The following is a 15,900-nucleotide window of genomic DNA, read 5'->3' on the forward strand; positions in this document are numbered from 1 at the left end:
CCTGAGTGCTGGGATTAAAGGTGTGCGCCACCACCATACACTGTGTCTTTTGCTCTTGAACATCAGTCTGCTGCTAGTCCTTAGCTGGACGCCTAGCTCCTGCAGGCTCCTACGTGTTCTCTCTGGCTTGCCATCCACCATGGGCTGCAGATGCTCCTTTCTTCCTGGTGTTTGTGCACCCACATCACTTCCCTTCCAGTTGCTTAGAGCTAGGCAACACACCCACGTTCCTTTCCTGATGATTCAAGCTCTACAAGATTGCTGCATTTTACCTTTTTTCAGGGGAAAAGAAGCTGTGAGTCCTATGGACTTTTTCCCCCTACTAGAATCATCCGAGTCTCTTCTGTTTTAAAAACAAAAAAGAAAATGTCTGAAGACTGCAAACTTCTAATCTTGCTTCTGCCAACACTGACTTAGGTCGCTGTGCTCCCAATCCCCCCTCCTTTTCTCCACTCTTTCTCATCTAGAGCTCTTGATGACTCTGGTATAAACTCTCTCTACTGCCTTGGGGAAAACTCGTAAACTCATGAGGCATTTGGAAGTCCCTTTTGAGTGGACAAATTCTGCACGGGGCTGTCGGACCAGATAAGGGCTATGCTTGCTTTCAGGGCCTTATTTCATCACGTGACTGCCATTTGCTCTCTTTCTTGCCCCTTCCCCCCTTTTCCTCTTTTTTCCTTTCTTCTCTCTAGTCCCTCCTTCTTTCTTCTCCTCCTCCCATTTTTTTGTTTGTTCACGTATGTATTTTCTCTCCCTCTCACTACCTAACTCTTTCTCAGGGCTGATGTGAAAGCCATCAGGGAGCTATTTCTAAAATGAAGCAGCCATGTAGCAAATGCTGGCAGAACTTCAGAAAAGCCAAGGGACCTCTGTCTCCAGTCCTAGCACAGGTTGTGACTATATTATCCTTCTCATTTTTAAAGATGAGTGTGGTCTGCATGATGTGAAACAGTGGAAAAATTCAACACCACAGCACAGCCCACAGCCTGGCAAGGAAGCGTTTCTCCTCATCCCACTCCACCCCCGTGGCAGGAACAGGCACACAGCCGGCAGGCTACAGTCCTCCTGACTTCAAAGTCCCCAGCACAGGGAAGAAGCTGCCATGAGACTGAGGGAGCCAGACGGGAAAGCTGCAGGAATTGATTATCAGTATCAGTAAGCAGGGCAGCTCACATCCTAGGAAGGAAACCAGGCCTTTGAAGCCATGTTTGGGGAATGCAAAGGCAGGAAGACTATTCTGGATATGTGAGTGCAGCGAGACTATTTACAAGCAAAGTCTTTCATTCTTTTATCAGAGAAGCAAACCAGCTGCCCTATTAGTCTTGACACTGTGATCTGATGTGTGGTGCCGAGGGCTCAGCGACATCCTCTCTCAACCGAGCCAGGATATGACGAAGAGTCTCCACGGACCCTTTAGAAACAAACAAAGGAGAATGCTTATGATGTCCTCAGGCATTTAGCTGTTGGAATGGAAAAAGTGGTGTTGCATAAATGAGCAAGCTGTCCACAGCAGAGTTTGAACTGTGGCAGCATGTGGCCTCAATTTCTTCCTGTGGACAGTGCAATCCTGAAAGAATCCTGGGTGAGAAGATGAACTTTAAAAAACTACTCTTCTTTCCAAAAACAAGCAGCCCTCGGGGCTCCCATTGGGTGCTGGATCTTGAATTGCCTGCTAAGGAGGGGATTCACCACTGCCATCGGAAACGTGGCTATCCTAAGACTGTGAAGGAATCTTGAGCACATGGAGAGAAAGGCACACAAAAGATGTCTCCTATGAAGAGGAACGAGCAGTTTTTACTTAGGGTAACATAATATGTACAGCTTTTACCTATCATTTCTTCCCTCAAACCTTTAAATAACCTTTTTAAGGTAGGTCACTGGTTTATTCTATCTTCAGGGAAGGGACAGATGCTTGAGAAATCACCAAGTGGTTCAATAGATCTGCCAAAGTCAGTTCATGCATGGCACCATTAAACTGAAATTCTAAAGCGTAAGCTAGTGCTTGGCTACTGACACAATTTATTTGTGTCAAGGAATTGTTTATAAGATGAATAATCTATATACATGCATGTTTTTTCTGATACAGCGTCTCATGTAGACTTGGCTGGCCTTTACCGCAGGGAGGCCTCCTGCCTCTGCCTCCTGAGCACTGGGTTAAAGGTGTGTGCCACTATGCCTGGTCCTGGTCTGTGGATTTGTTCTGCCCTGTGTGCTCATAGTGTGATGGGAATGCCGGAGAACTCTCAGTCCGCCTTTCACACATTTCCCAGTGGGCTGCTCCATTGCAACAACCTTGCATCACGCTGTAGTTGGTGTGAGCATCCTGACACCAACACCAGTATAAGAAAGAAGATTCTTCTGTTACTTCACCTCCAGGACTCCAAACCTAAGCTAGAAGTTCTGCCTCCAAGGTACAAGAATGATTAGATAAACAAATGCAGAACAACAAATTAAAATATTTGGTTCTGGGGCCGAACATTGTTCAGTAGTCAAAGGGCTTGCTGCTCGCCAGACTGCCCAAGTTTGTTACCAGGGACCACACTGGGCAACTGACAACTGCCTGTAACGTCAACCCTAGAGGAACCTGGGTTTGAGTCCCAGCACCCATGTCAAAGCTAGGAGCATCCGTGCGCGTCTCTCATTGGGCACTGGGGACAGGAACAGACAGACACTGCTGCTCCCTGCGCAGCCGGTCCAGCTGAGGGCCAAGCTTCAAGCTCAGTGAGAGAGTCTGTCTCAAATACTAAGAAGCTGACAGAGGAAGACAGCTGACACTAACTTCTGCTCTCCACACATGAATGTGCACATACATGCTGACACATACAGGAACATCCTTACCACATACACACAGTGATTTTCAGAATATAATGAACTGAAAGAAGAAAGAAAAGGAAAATAAAGTCTGTACTCAGGAAATAACTGTGTACTGAGACTACCCTTGGCAAAGAACATTTGGAAAACTACATGATCCAAATATCAACCACTAATGAAGAGCATGATGGAAACATAATTTTTAATTTTAATGTTATGAAACCTTTTACCATTTTCTACATTGAGAGTATGTGTGTGTTTGTCCCGGGGAATAAAAGAGGGACACGCAGGACCTGAGGTGTGACCTTGAGGCCGGAAAGCCATGCACATGGAGGCCGGCTTCGTGGAAGCAGTGTGAATATCTCTGTCAGCTCACTGACAGTGAACGGAGTACCAATGTGACCGAGAAACACCTCCCCGCTGTCAAAACAGCCATTGGAACTCTGATAAGAAGGTGACAGTTTAGTGGCAGCTACAAGTCAGAAACCCATTAAAGTTAGAAGGGAAAAAAAAAAAACTCAAAAGAAAGAAACTGTGGTTATATTAGCCAAGCAGTCCCTCTAATGTAATAAATTAGTCCCCAGACTCCATGTATCTTGTCCTGTCCCACCATCACCGACAGCTTCTTCTAAGTTTACAGTAGCTTTCAGAACTTTCCTTTTCGCTGTGCTGACGGTGTCCCTTGCTGTCCTCTCTGCTTCTGTGACTACCCCTCCTGGCACTATCCCTCCGTCCCCCTCTGTAGTTGGGGAGGTAGCTGGAGGTGTCTTTTTCTGCACTGCCTTCTTTCCTCAGCCTTCTGGGCAAACACTGTTCACTGCTTCACCAAGGACCATTTGTATGTTGATGGCCCAAGTGCCTGTCTGTAGCCAGAACCTTCCCTTTTGAACAGCAGCAGCATCCAAACCCAACATACCCACACCAAGCTCACTGTCCTCTGTCTGCCATGGTCCTCCCACTCACTGCCCAGAACACTGTCGAGTTTGCCCAGGCAGACTAGCCAGCCTTGCAAGCCTCAACCTTCACCCTTTCCCCTTCTTGGGACCAAACAGTTACTAAACGTCAATCAGCTGTGCCAGGTGGAGAGGAAATGGATCAAACTGTCCTTGCTGCGTGGAGCTGAGGTCTGGACACTGCCTGGCCAGTCCTGCTAAAGCTAAGCTTTGTGTTTTGAGAGACATCCTCCTCCTTTCCAACACCTTTTGCTGCTTCTACTTCAGGTCTCCACGGCCGGCACCTCTTACATTAACAGCTTCCTCATTAATTTGTCAGCTTCTCACATTTCAAGTCTACTTGAAACCAATTTTATCACGCCATCTCTGCTTAGCATACTTCGATTCCTCCTCGCTATTCCCCATTAAATGGCTGACAGGAGGGCTGGCCTAGGGCCTATTGAAGCCCTGGGTGGTGGGGAGCTCCAACTGTATCCTTCCAACTTGCTCTTCAATTTTTCATTAATCATAATTAATCAAGAAGTACTCATTCTGTTTTCAAAACTAGAATAGCCATTTTGATCACATATGTGAAGCCATCCTGTGTATTAACCATTTTTATACATGTACTCCGTGCTTCATAAAATGATATTTTGCTCTGAATAACCGCATGTCATGTAGCTTCTTTTAATTGTCATATTATGGATATTATTTCTGTCTTATTAAATAGTCTTCTAACATATCATTTGAATGACGTTACAATATTTACTTTTAAGCATGATGTTTTCCAAAGTCATATATAGAAAGATTAAAAATCAACTATTATCAAAGAACATATAACAAAACCCAGTATTGATCCCAGGACAGCTGCCCCACTTCACTGCTGGCTCCCGGAAGGAGCCATTTAAGAACATTTTAAATCCTGCTTTTTCTATGCTTCTCTATGTTTCCAAACAATGTGTTATCAATAATCATTCAACAAATAAGAAGAGCTCCCTGACCATATGACCAACCCTGTTCCCATAATTACAGATCTAGCTGTGGCCAACACAGACAGAGTCGTTCAATTCATGAAACTTGAACTCTAGGACAAAAGGCAAGTGGAAAGTGAGTCAAAGGGTAAAATGCAAAAAATCAACAGCAATAGAAAAACTGACTTTCAGTAAAGTAGCAGAGAAATGCTCTTCTGAGGTGATGTTGGAGTTGAGGCCCACATGCTGAGAAAGGGCTGAAGTGTGAACTCTGGCAGAAGGCAGCTCTGTGCATTGGGGTAAGGTCTGGCTCTGGGGAACAAAGATCTTCTAAGCCTGGATTAGCAAATGAATATTGTGTTTTGCTTCTTACAGTAGCCTCAGGACAGCCTGTCCAGGGCCCAAGCTCCTTCTACCTTCTTACTCCTTCAGCTCCATGTCTGGAAAAACCTAGGTGCCTCAGCACAAAAATCCAAATAGTAAGAAGAACAGAGAGGAGCAGGACGTACTTTTTCTGTACGTATGCCAACTCTGAAATTTCTCAACTCTTCTGCTCATGTCTTTTTGGCCAGACCTTAGTCACATTGACGCACTGAGCTGTAAAAGAAAACTGAAATGCAATTTCTATTCTGGGCATAAGCTAAGATTCTCTTCCTGTGAAAGGAGAATACGTACCAGGGGCCAATTCATTTTCTATCTAAATAACATTTATATAGAGGAAAGATTAAAATCCTTGATGAAGAAAACAACTTATTTAAATAGAAACAGTTTGGGCTTGTTGACAACCGTAGCACTTGAGAGACAGTGGCGGGAGCCCAGGGGTCAAGGCAAAACTCCACTGTGTGCAAGTCCAGCTGAGTTACTTAAGCCCTAACACATGGGTGTGGCGGGGGAGTGGGGGGAGCGATAGGGAGAGAGAGAGAGAAATGACAGAGCAAGCATACCAGAATCACCGGGGGGGGGGGGGGGGGGGGGAGGTAAAGGATGAAGAGGGGAATATGAGTAGGGCATGTTTTTGTATGTGTAAATGCACACATGTGCCTGGGCCTGCATGAAGGCACATTTGAGGTACAGAGTGCATGTAGAGGTCAGACAGAAACCTCTGGTATCAGTTTGCAACAGGTAGGGTCTCATCTCCATTGTAACACTAAGCTAGCTGGCCCGTAAACCTCTGGGGCTTCTCCTGCCTCCGTCACTCTGGGGAAGTGCTGCGGTCACAGATGTGTGTTATAGCTTCCGCCTCCACGCACTCCGGAATTGAACTCATGTATACGGCAAGTGCTTTACCCACTGGCCCATCTTCCCAGCCCCAGGGACTTTGATTTCAGTCCCAACTGGAAGCCATGAAAGAACGTTCAACAGGGAACTAACTGGATCTTCTTTTCCACATCTACCTCTTTCTCTGTTCCTTATTAGCATCAGTAACCAATTCTGATAATTAAAAAATTAAAATCATCACTACTTACATTATCATGAGTCTGAAAACACTGTTCATTACATGCTCAAACACTGTGTGAAGATTGCTCAGGTGAGTATGTTGGTTTTCACGGATATGATCAAACATATGGACACACAGCTAAGCTTGCTCCACGATTTCCACCATGCCATCCATGAGCGCAAACACTTTAACCGTTTGCTTCTTTTCCCCTTTGCCTTTCAAAATCTGCTTGGAGTTCTTACACACAGATCATGCGCATTAATCATCTGATCTCTGTGGACATGCTCATTTTCATGACTTTACTATCATGCTAATGAATCTTAGGACAGAATGGAAAAAGATTAGTATGACCTCTCCAACAATGTCGCTGGCATTCCATTAGCACCTTGATAGTAGCTTTGGCCTTGTAATAGATTCTGAAAGTGCACCTCCCCTTTGACCTTTGGTGGTAACTTTGACCTTGTAATATGAATTGAAAATGCACTTCCTGTTTGACATTTTTGAGAAGCAACAGAGAAGATGAATGTTACTTTCAACATATCTTCATCAAGTTTCATTTTCAAAGAATGTGATTCCACAGCAGCAGAAGACCATGGGTGATTCTGATTTAGTAAAGACTCTGTTCTCCCCTATCACTGTCTCTTAGCTTTGATGTCACCTTTTCCCACAGCATTCTTCTCTCCTACAGTGTGTCAGGGCTATTTACTTCTTTGCATATCTTATTGGGCATTTAAAGGCTGACACCTGCCTTCCAGGATCTCTCCATACTGCTTGAATCACTGTAGCAGACATATGGATGCTGGCTGCCTTTTCCTTGAAAGGCTTTATTCGCATCCACCTCTGGCCTTTTTTTTTTTTTTTTTTTTTTTAAGATTTACTTATTTGTTATGTATCCAGTGTTCTGACTACATGTACACCTGCAGCCAGAAGAGAACAACAGATCTGATTATAGGTGGTTGTGAGCCACCATGTGGTTGCTGGGAATTGAACTTAGGACCTCTCCAAGAGCAGGCTCTTAACCACTGATCGTCTCTCCAGCCCTCTGGCCATCTTTTTCAGAGATAACTGTCACACTTCACTTTTTTCTCCCTCGTGACTATCCTAATTGTACACATGGTCCCGAGGCTGCCCCTCAGGAACCAGCCCACTGTCTGCAAAGTCTTAACCAGACCTCAGTAAATGGTCCCCAAGTGAACACACCTAGCCACTCAGTGAGGATGTTAATGAATTATTCTTACGCTATTTATTAGTTTTTTTAGCTTCTGCTATTAAATATTGAACAGTTGAAGAGGCTGAGAATGCTGTCCATAGCATTGCCAGCCTAAAGACACATCTGTAGCTGGAGGATATTTAAGGTTTTGAGCTGTTTCTGTGGCTCACCAAAGGCAGTGTGTCCAAATCCCCCTGTTCCCTCAGTCCAGAGTTTCAGACTCCGATCATAGAGCTGTGAGGAGCTTCTGATGACTCCTGGCTTTTCTATGTTTCTCCTTACCTGTTCTATGTCTGAACAGATTACAGATACACACTGTGGGCTGTGCACAGAGTCCCTGTGTAAACAGTTTCAGAAATGTCTCTGGGAACAAGATGCTGGTTCTTGGCCGATCATTCTCAGGATATGAGAAGTGCTGGGTTGTTTAAAACACGGTACTTTTATTATCTATGTTTGAAAACCCTGATCTTAGCCAGGAATTATATGATTTAGGGCTAAAGGGGAACTAACTCTGCTATCTGTTTAATTATATAACTATTGAATTATGTGCCTTCCAGATGCTATCTTTGGTAGCATGCTGCAGTTTTAAGGTATAAAAACTGGACATTTACTTTTATATATCTACATAAACAGTTTTTTAAAGTGACTTTTCTTATTCCAGGTTGGCTGGTCTTACCACTGAGGTTTTTCAAACCCTCTGATCTCCAATCTTCCACCATAGTAGCTATGGGGAGGTCTACAACCTGAGGTAGCAACCATTTTGCCTGCACATCACACAGCTACTTCATGGCTCCCAGGAACAGCGCTGTGCAGTACATTATCCCATCAAGCTGAAGAGACGGCTCAGCAGTTAAGAGCACATGCTGCTCCTTCAGAGGACCCTGGTTCGGTTCCCAGTGCCCACATGGCAGCTCACAATCATCCGTAAGTAGAGCTTCAGGGGACCTTCTAACCCCTGCTGACAGCAAACTACTGTAGTGATGGGATTAAAGGTGTAAACCACCATGCCCAGCTCATTTAACTTTTTTTTATTGTGCCAAAATTGTAGGCTTTTGATTGTTAAACATCGTTTTTCTATCAAATTAAGAGTAAAGTATAAAACTATCTATTCTGCTTAGATTTTAAATAATATATAGCATATCCACTTAATTAGGTGCTACTTCACACCCACCTAGATGATCAAACACAGCAAGTACAGCTGAGACGTGAACAAAAGGGGGACCCTCATTCACTGTTGGTGGAATTGCAAAGTGTTGCTGCATTTTGGGAAAGCTTTCAGCTGTTTCTCAAAGTTTAAACACAGCTACTACATTTCTTGTAATACTTCCACATACTCATCCAAGAGAAATGATCATATTTGTCTACACAAAAGCTTATACACAGAGTACCGTATTTCATAATAGCCAAAGAATGGAAACAACTCAGGAATGACTGGATGAACAACAGGTGGTATTTTCAAATAATGCAATTTTATTTGCCCATTGAAAGAATGAAGTTCAGTGGTCTTCAAAATCTTGAAAGCGTTATGCTACAGAAAGTAGAAAATAAAAGACCACATGACAGAGGTTTCTCGTAAGTATCCAGAATAGGTGCCTAGGGAAGGGAAGGCCAGAGAGCGAACTAAGGTGACCTGCTACAGAAAGATCCTTTTTGCATGATGGAAGCTCACCACGGTGCTGGCTGCAAAGTGTTAAGACTCATTGACTTGTACACTTTAAATGGGTGACGAAGACGGTATGTGGAATAGATTTGGATACAGCTGTTAAAAACAAAACATGAAAACAGGGCATGGCACACCTTCCATGGATGAAAGATATCATCAGCACCATCACCAGCACCATCTGCTGATCTTGTGTAACAGGGACCTTTGACCTTTAATCCCCTGCAGACACACTGTTGCTTTTAGCTTATTTACACTTGTGTCTGCTTATCTCATATGATATGTAATAAGAGCTCAGACCTCAACAGGAAGTCTGTGACAGTTCTTTCATAAGAACTTTTAAACAGTTTAATATCATCTAACAGTGAATTAAAACCCTGCCTTAATGCCACTCTGTGACCTTAAGCTTTTGCTTTCTGCGTTGAAATGTCAGAAGGACTTAAACTGATTTTTCTAAAAAATGACTTTACTAAAAACTTTTCCTTGAAAAATGTCAATCACATTTGAGACAAAGCACACAGTGTTCTCAGGTGCCTTAAACCCCTATGTAAACTACCATGTGTCCCTCAGAAACAAAACTCACTCCAAAATATGAAAGTAGTATTTACATAAAACCAAGATTGATTTAAATCAAGCAAGGCTGGCCTGGTCACCCTCACTAAGGCCTAGTATTATGTTTCTAAATTAGTTTCACGTGTATTTTCTTTTGGCAGCTGGCTCATCATCAGCCTTGGCGACCCTGGTCTCACCTCCCTCAGGATGGGAAATCACACCGATTTATCTCTTCCTCTCACATGTGCTAGCCATTGAGCAGAACAGATGTTCAGTCTCGAGTTTTGGCTTTTGAGACAGGCTGAACTTGTACTCCTCCTGCCTCTGCCTCTCTAGAAACTGAGACTTCAAGTCTAGCCGCCTGACTAAGCTGATGTATCTCTTTTAAAATGTTTATTTTAAAATTGTTCTTATACTGCATTCAATTTGAATAACACACACTTGAATGTACTGAAACAATTCACTGTATATTTAGTTTCAATATATTTTTATTTCCAGTGGTTATTTTGAAAAAAAAAACAAAACCTTATTTTTACAGAAGGAATACATACAAAATAATTTTGAAAATCAATTCTTAAAATGTGGATGGATTTTTGTCACTGTTTATTCAAGGTCCACTGAAGCATTCATAATTTCTGAGAACTGTCTCTGGGCCAGACACCAAAAGGTACTGTATCATAAGATGAATAAAATACAAGCCCTGGCTGTAAGGTGTTTGCAATGCACCATGGGACAGATCATAAAGGAACCTGGTTTTGGTGCTTCAGGAAAACTTGCTACTAATTAGCAGGAATAATACTCATCATTCTAGAAGTTCAGTAAGATTCTCTCTCTTAACTTCAGATTATAGTGCTGCTTTTCTCACATAGACTGAGAACAGAAAGGGATCCCTTGCAAATCCATTTTTAGTCCTCAAGGAACAGAACAGAATAATTAGATGCTGTGCATCAGGAACTATGCTGAGGAAAGGCGGACACTCATGCTCAGAGGCCGAGTGTGTCACCCTTACGAAGGGGCCTTTGAACCCAGGCCTGGGGTATTTGTCAACCTTACTGTCCCAGCTGTAGAGGTTTAAGAGAGAGAGAAAATTAATTCTCTGCCATCTTGGCTTGCATGTAATTTGGACACTCCATGGCAAATGTTTTATTTGGTTTATAAAAAATTTAGCTATGAAACCCAGAGGGGAGCATGCCACTGAAAGAGAAGACGTCTCTTGGGAGGAAGGGGTGTGTACTAAAGGAAGTGAGAGGAAGAAACATAACTAGCACACTTAAATGACTGCCAGGTCAATGTGTACAGTTGTTCAGACCGGAAATCCTTTTTACTACTACCCCTTCCCAGTGTTCAGTAACTGACGGATGCTTTTGCTGCCATTCAAGTTAACTTTATCAGCATCTTTCTAAAACAATCATCAAATAACTAAGTGAACAGGAGTGCACCAGTCAGAGAAGTTGCAAACTGATCGATTCTTTTAGGATAGATCATTTTGGGGATCAATACCAGAAGTAAATCTTTTCTTGGTGTTGTGTGTTACTGAAGGGTACTCAGGGCAAAGCCTGGAAGTTCAGAGTGTGCTTGGTCCACAGGGATTTGATTCATCAACAGAAGGGGCCTCAATCCAAGCCAGATGTTCTAAGGGCAATCTCCTTTCTAGGACCAGGATTGAGCATTGAGTAAGTTAGCCTTAAAGGCACGACACCAAAGGAGAAAGGTTCTATATCACAGTCTTCAGAACTAGAAATCTTCCTTTCGAGAGCCATGGAATGTCCAAGGCCAGAAAATGCTATGAAGGAGCTGTCCAAGGAGTCCAAGCCAATTCAAAGAACACTTCCCTCTAGGTGGGCTCCAACGGGCTCCTCCCTCTCAGCCTTTTCCCCGAACGTCGGACATCGGGAGCTGCCACTCGCCTCTTCTGAGCGGTGGTGGATTTCTTCTTTCCTTTTACTTTACCAAAGTATTGCAGATCAGACAAGACTCTGAGAGCCACAAACGGTGGCTTGTCCTGCAACCCCAGCTGCTCAAGCAGCACTGGCAGGAGGCTCTCAGCTTGAGGCCTGGATGCACAGTGAACTCAAGGTCAGCCCGGGGAGCACCCAGCACTGCTTCTCAGAATGAGAAAACACAGCGGTTGAGACTGTAGCCCCATAGCACATCACTTGTTTAGCATCTTCAAAGACCTAGGCTGAATCCACAGTGCTGCAAAAGAAAACCAAAACCGCAAACCAAAACCATTAGAGCTCCCTGTGCCCATCAGAGCCTAGGAGAGTTCGGCGGAGCTGTGGTCTATGTGTAGACCCATCTGATGTCACTCCTGAGTGAGTGAGCATTTTGTAACAACAGCAGCAAACCACAGCATGCCAAGCTGTCGAAGAGCGCTGCCTGCATGAGCACAGCAGAGCACCGCAGGCCGGGTGTGCTCATGAAACGAACGCACACCCAATTTTAGAAGTAAACTGTTCAAAAGAATGGAAACATCACCTTAAAATAAAGGGCTGGAGATGACAGGCCCTGGTTCAGGCTGTAGCTCTGGAAAGGGAGAAAGACAACTCTAGGAAAAGGCAGTTAATAAAATGACTCTAAATGACTTAACCATGCCCCCAAGTTAAGAATGCCTATAGATGTGAAGTTTTTCTAATTATAACCCTTAATTAGTAACTTTAAGAAGTTTAAAACTTCAAAACAATAAAGTACTTTAAACTCAGTCAACTGAGAATATAGTTAGATCACCCCACTGCAACCTGCGTCCGCCCTGTCCAGCCCAGACCTTTTAGCTCCACAATAAAGTAAAAGCCAACCTTATACAAATGAGGTGCATGACCAGTATCCTTCTCATGATGAATATTTATTAAGAAACACCCCAATTAAGTTCACTGATAGAGTTTATGCAAGAATCTACATCTGTAAATATATGGTACTAACATGTTCTTAGACCTCATAAAGGCATTTTTAATATGCATGAACATGAAATTTCTACACTGGGTTAAGCACTCAAATGATGCTATAGAGATATACACTCATAAATAAATCACATGACCTCACTTTACAAAACAATTACACTGCCATTCAAATGTACTCGACGGTTCAGCTGAACACCACTGCTACAAACTTCCCTTATGGGTGATTACATAGTTTTTTGAATCGTCTTACTAAAGGTAACTGTGGACTTGCTTTAGGTGCTATTCTTTATAAGTGTATGAGCATCACAGTTGGAGATCCTGAGAGCCAAAAGAAACTAGGTCCTTTAGATACAGCAGACCAGTCCCTGGAGTGACACAGTCTGTCAAAATGCAGAGGACCCAGGCAATGTGGTGGGGCTGGATCTACCACAGAACTTTAACAGATGGTGACACTTCCTAAGACGAAAAGCTTCAGACACACAGGTGCTCAGTCCTGAGCAGGAAACAGCAGCTGTTCTCTGTGGTCTCTTCTGGAGGACAGGCAGGAGTTTCCTGACTCAGTTAAAAAGTCCAGCATAAACTATTACCAAAACCATACAATGGTTTTTATGGAAAAGTTACAGACCAATATCTCTAATGAATATAGATGTGGAAAACCTCTGCAAACATGGTGGATTCAACAATGTTTGAGGAATTAGACTGAAAGCAAGCAGCATTTAGCCAGTTATATGAAGCTGACCTCAAAATCAATTAATGTAGCCTATCCTATTAAGCTGAAGTTAAAATAACAAACAAACACAGCATGGGAGGAACTAAGAGGAGGAGGGGAACTGTAATCAGGATGTAAAATAATTTAATAAATTAATTTAAAAAATCACAGGAACTTATCAATAGATTCAGAAGAGCACTTGATAAAAATCCAATGCCCACTCATGATAAAAAAAATCTTTAATAAATGAGGAAAGTAACTTTATTAATCTGATTAAAGAACAACAAAATATCCTACCAAACCTTTCAGCTAACACCGTATTTAATGGCAAGAAAGTGTAACACTTCCCATAGATTTCAGGAGAAAGAAACAGACTTCTTCACTTACCATTCTATTTTATCATGTACTGGGAATCCCAGCTCTTACAGGAAATAAAATACAGAGACTAGAAATGGAGAAATAAAACTATTGCTGTTCACAGAAGTTGGAGTAGGTAAAGTTGGGCTATCTTAGCCAGGGTCAGTATTGCCATGATGAAGCAGCATGAGCAAAAGCAGCTTGAGGAGGAAAGGGTTTATTTGGCTTACGATCATGGAAGGCAGTTGGGACAGAGACTCAGACAGGGCAGGAACCTGGAGCAGAAGCTGACACAGAAGCCTTGGAGGGTGCTGCTTATTGGCTTGCTACCAATGGTTGGTTCAGTTTGCTTTCTTATAGAACCCAGGACCGCCAGACCAGGGATGGCCTCTACCCCACTAATTAAGAAAATGCCCTACAAGCCTGCCTACAGCTAGATCTTATGGAACATTTTTGAAATTGAGGCTCCCTCCTGTCTGATGATTCTAGCTTGTGTCAAGTTGACATAAAACTAATCAGCACAATGGCTTATTTGGTGAAGTGTTTGCCCAGAAAGCATGAAGGCCCGAGGTTGGATCCCTACAAGCCATGTGGAAAGCCAGGTGTGGTATAGCCTGTGGTGCAGAGATGGTGAGGAGGAGGCAGGTACTGGTATGTCGCTGGAGACTTGAGGGCCAGCTGTCCTGGTCTGCATTGCACTGTCCCTAGACAATGAGACTTTGTCCTGAACAAAAGATGGAAGGCACCTGAGGGAACAACACTGCAGGGTGACCTTTGGCTTCACATGTGCACATCTACACACATCCATTGCGCTTTTACACACTCATTTATCTTACCTTGGCGTGAACCTAATGAAGTGTATATAAGTTTTAGATGGACAAACACAGAACACTGTCAAGGGGTTGGTGCTTTACAGCCTGATGTGTGTGCTCAGAACCACCCAGACCCTAACCCAAACCCTAACAAGTGATTTTGAGAATACTCAGGAAATGTTTCTAAAGTTTAAACGAAAAGACAGAAATCCAAGGAAAGTGACCAGTACTGAAGGAGAACCAAGTTGGAGCACTGACATTGCCCAACTTCAAGACTGATTATAAACTATTGTCATCAAGACACTAAAGAAAGAAAGACAAATCAATGGAACAGAATATATCTTTAACTGTGGTGCAAAACCAGCAGGATGGATGGAGAGATTATCTTCGCGACAAGTGGCTTGGAGTCATCGTGTATCCACATTAAAAACAAAACAAATTGTTTTATACATACTAATTGTTTTACACATACTAACAAACGGGTCTTTATACATACTAATTGGAAATGGGTCACATATATAAACATGAGATGCAAAATAAAATAAAACTCCTGAAAAATATGACCTTGATTTAAGTATAACACCAAAAGCATGACCCACAAAAGGGATAAATGAGAAGCTATGCGTCCATTAAAATTAAAACCATGTTAGATACAAATGATGTTCATGAAAAGAACCTTTATACAAAATATACAACTTACACAAATTAACACTAAAGAAACAAATGGCCTAACTTAAAAATTAAGCAAGCAAAGACCTAACAGACACCTCAACAGGGAATATGAGCGGCAGAAGGCAAACGGAAGTTTTCTACACTGGACGTCCCTGGGGGACGCAAGCCAGGAGATAGCACTCCCTGCCCTTCAGAAAGCCCCGAACCTAGAACACGCGGTGCTGCTGCAACTGGGCCAACAGAAGCACTCACGAGCTGCCACGGAAGTGAGCCGGCGACAGCTTGGCCATTTCCTTGTCTTTTAATTTTCATTTTTAATCAGCATGCAAAAAATTAAGTTTCATTTTGACAATTTTCAAGAGTTTAGCAGCTTCTTATAAAATTAAACCTTTTAGCAAAAAGAAAGGTTGCAAATGCCTTTATTCTTAACACTTGGGAGCTGAGGCAGGCAGGACTTTGTGAGCTCTAGGCCAGTCAGGGCTACATAGTCAGACCTTATGTTTAAAAAAATAAAATAAAATTTAAAAAATTTAACTCTTACCACATGACCTAACAATTTCAACCCTTGCTATTCACCCAAAGGAGCTTAAAGCTTTTCCTAGAGAAGCTCACAGACGGATGCATACAACACCGTTGTCCTTGTGAACATCTGGTCACTACTGAGATGCCCTGCAGCAGGTAAGGGGAGAGAGCGCTATGCCTAACACTGGAGCAGAATTCAGCACTTCACAAATGAGCTATCAGACCACCCAGGAAAAGGCATGCCTAACTGTTCGGTTTACTAAATAAGGACAGGTGTAACGAGATCTGAGAGCCAGTAATTAGCATGAAAATAAAGCAGCAGAACCACCCCAACAAGTGGCCTTCTGTCCAAGCGAC

The sequence above is a fragment of the Psammomys obesus genome, unplaced genomic scaffold, assembly GCF_907164565.1.
Source record: "Psammomys obesus unplaced genomic scaffold, mPsaObe1.curated_primary_1811, whole genome shotgun sequence".
Lineage (NCBI taxonomy): Eukaryota > Metazoa > Chordata > Mammalia > Rodentia > Muridae > Psammomys > Psammomys obesus.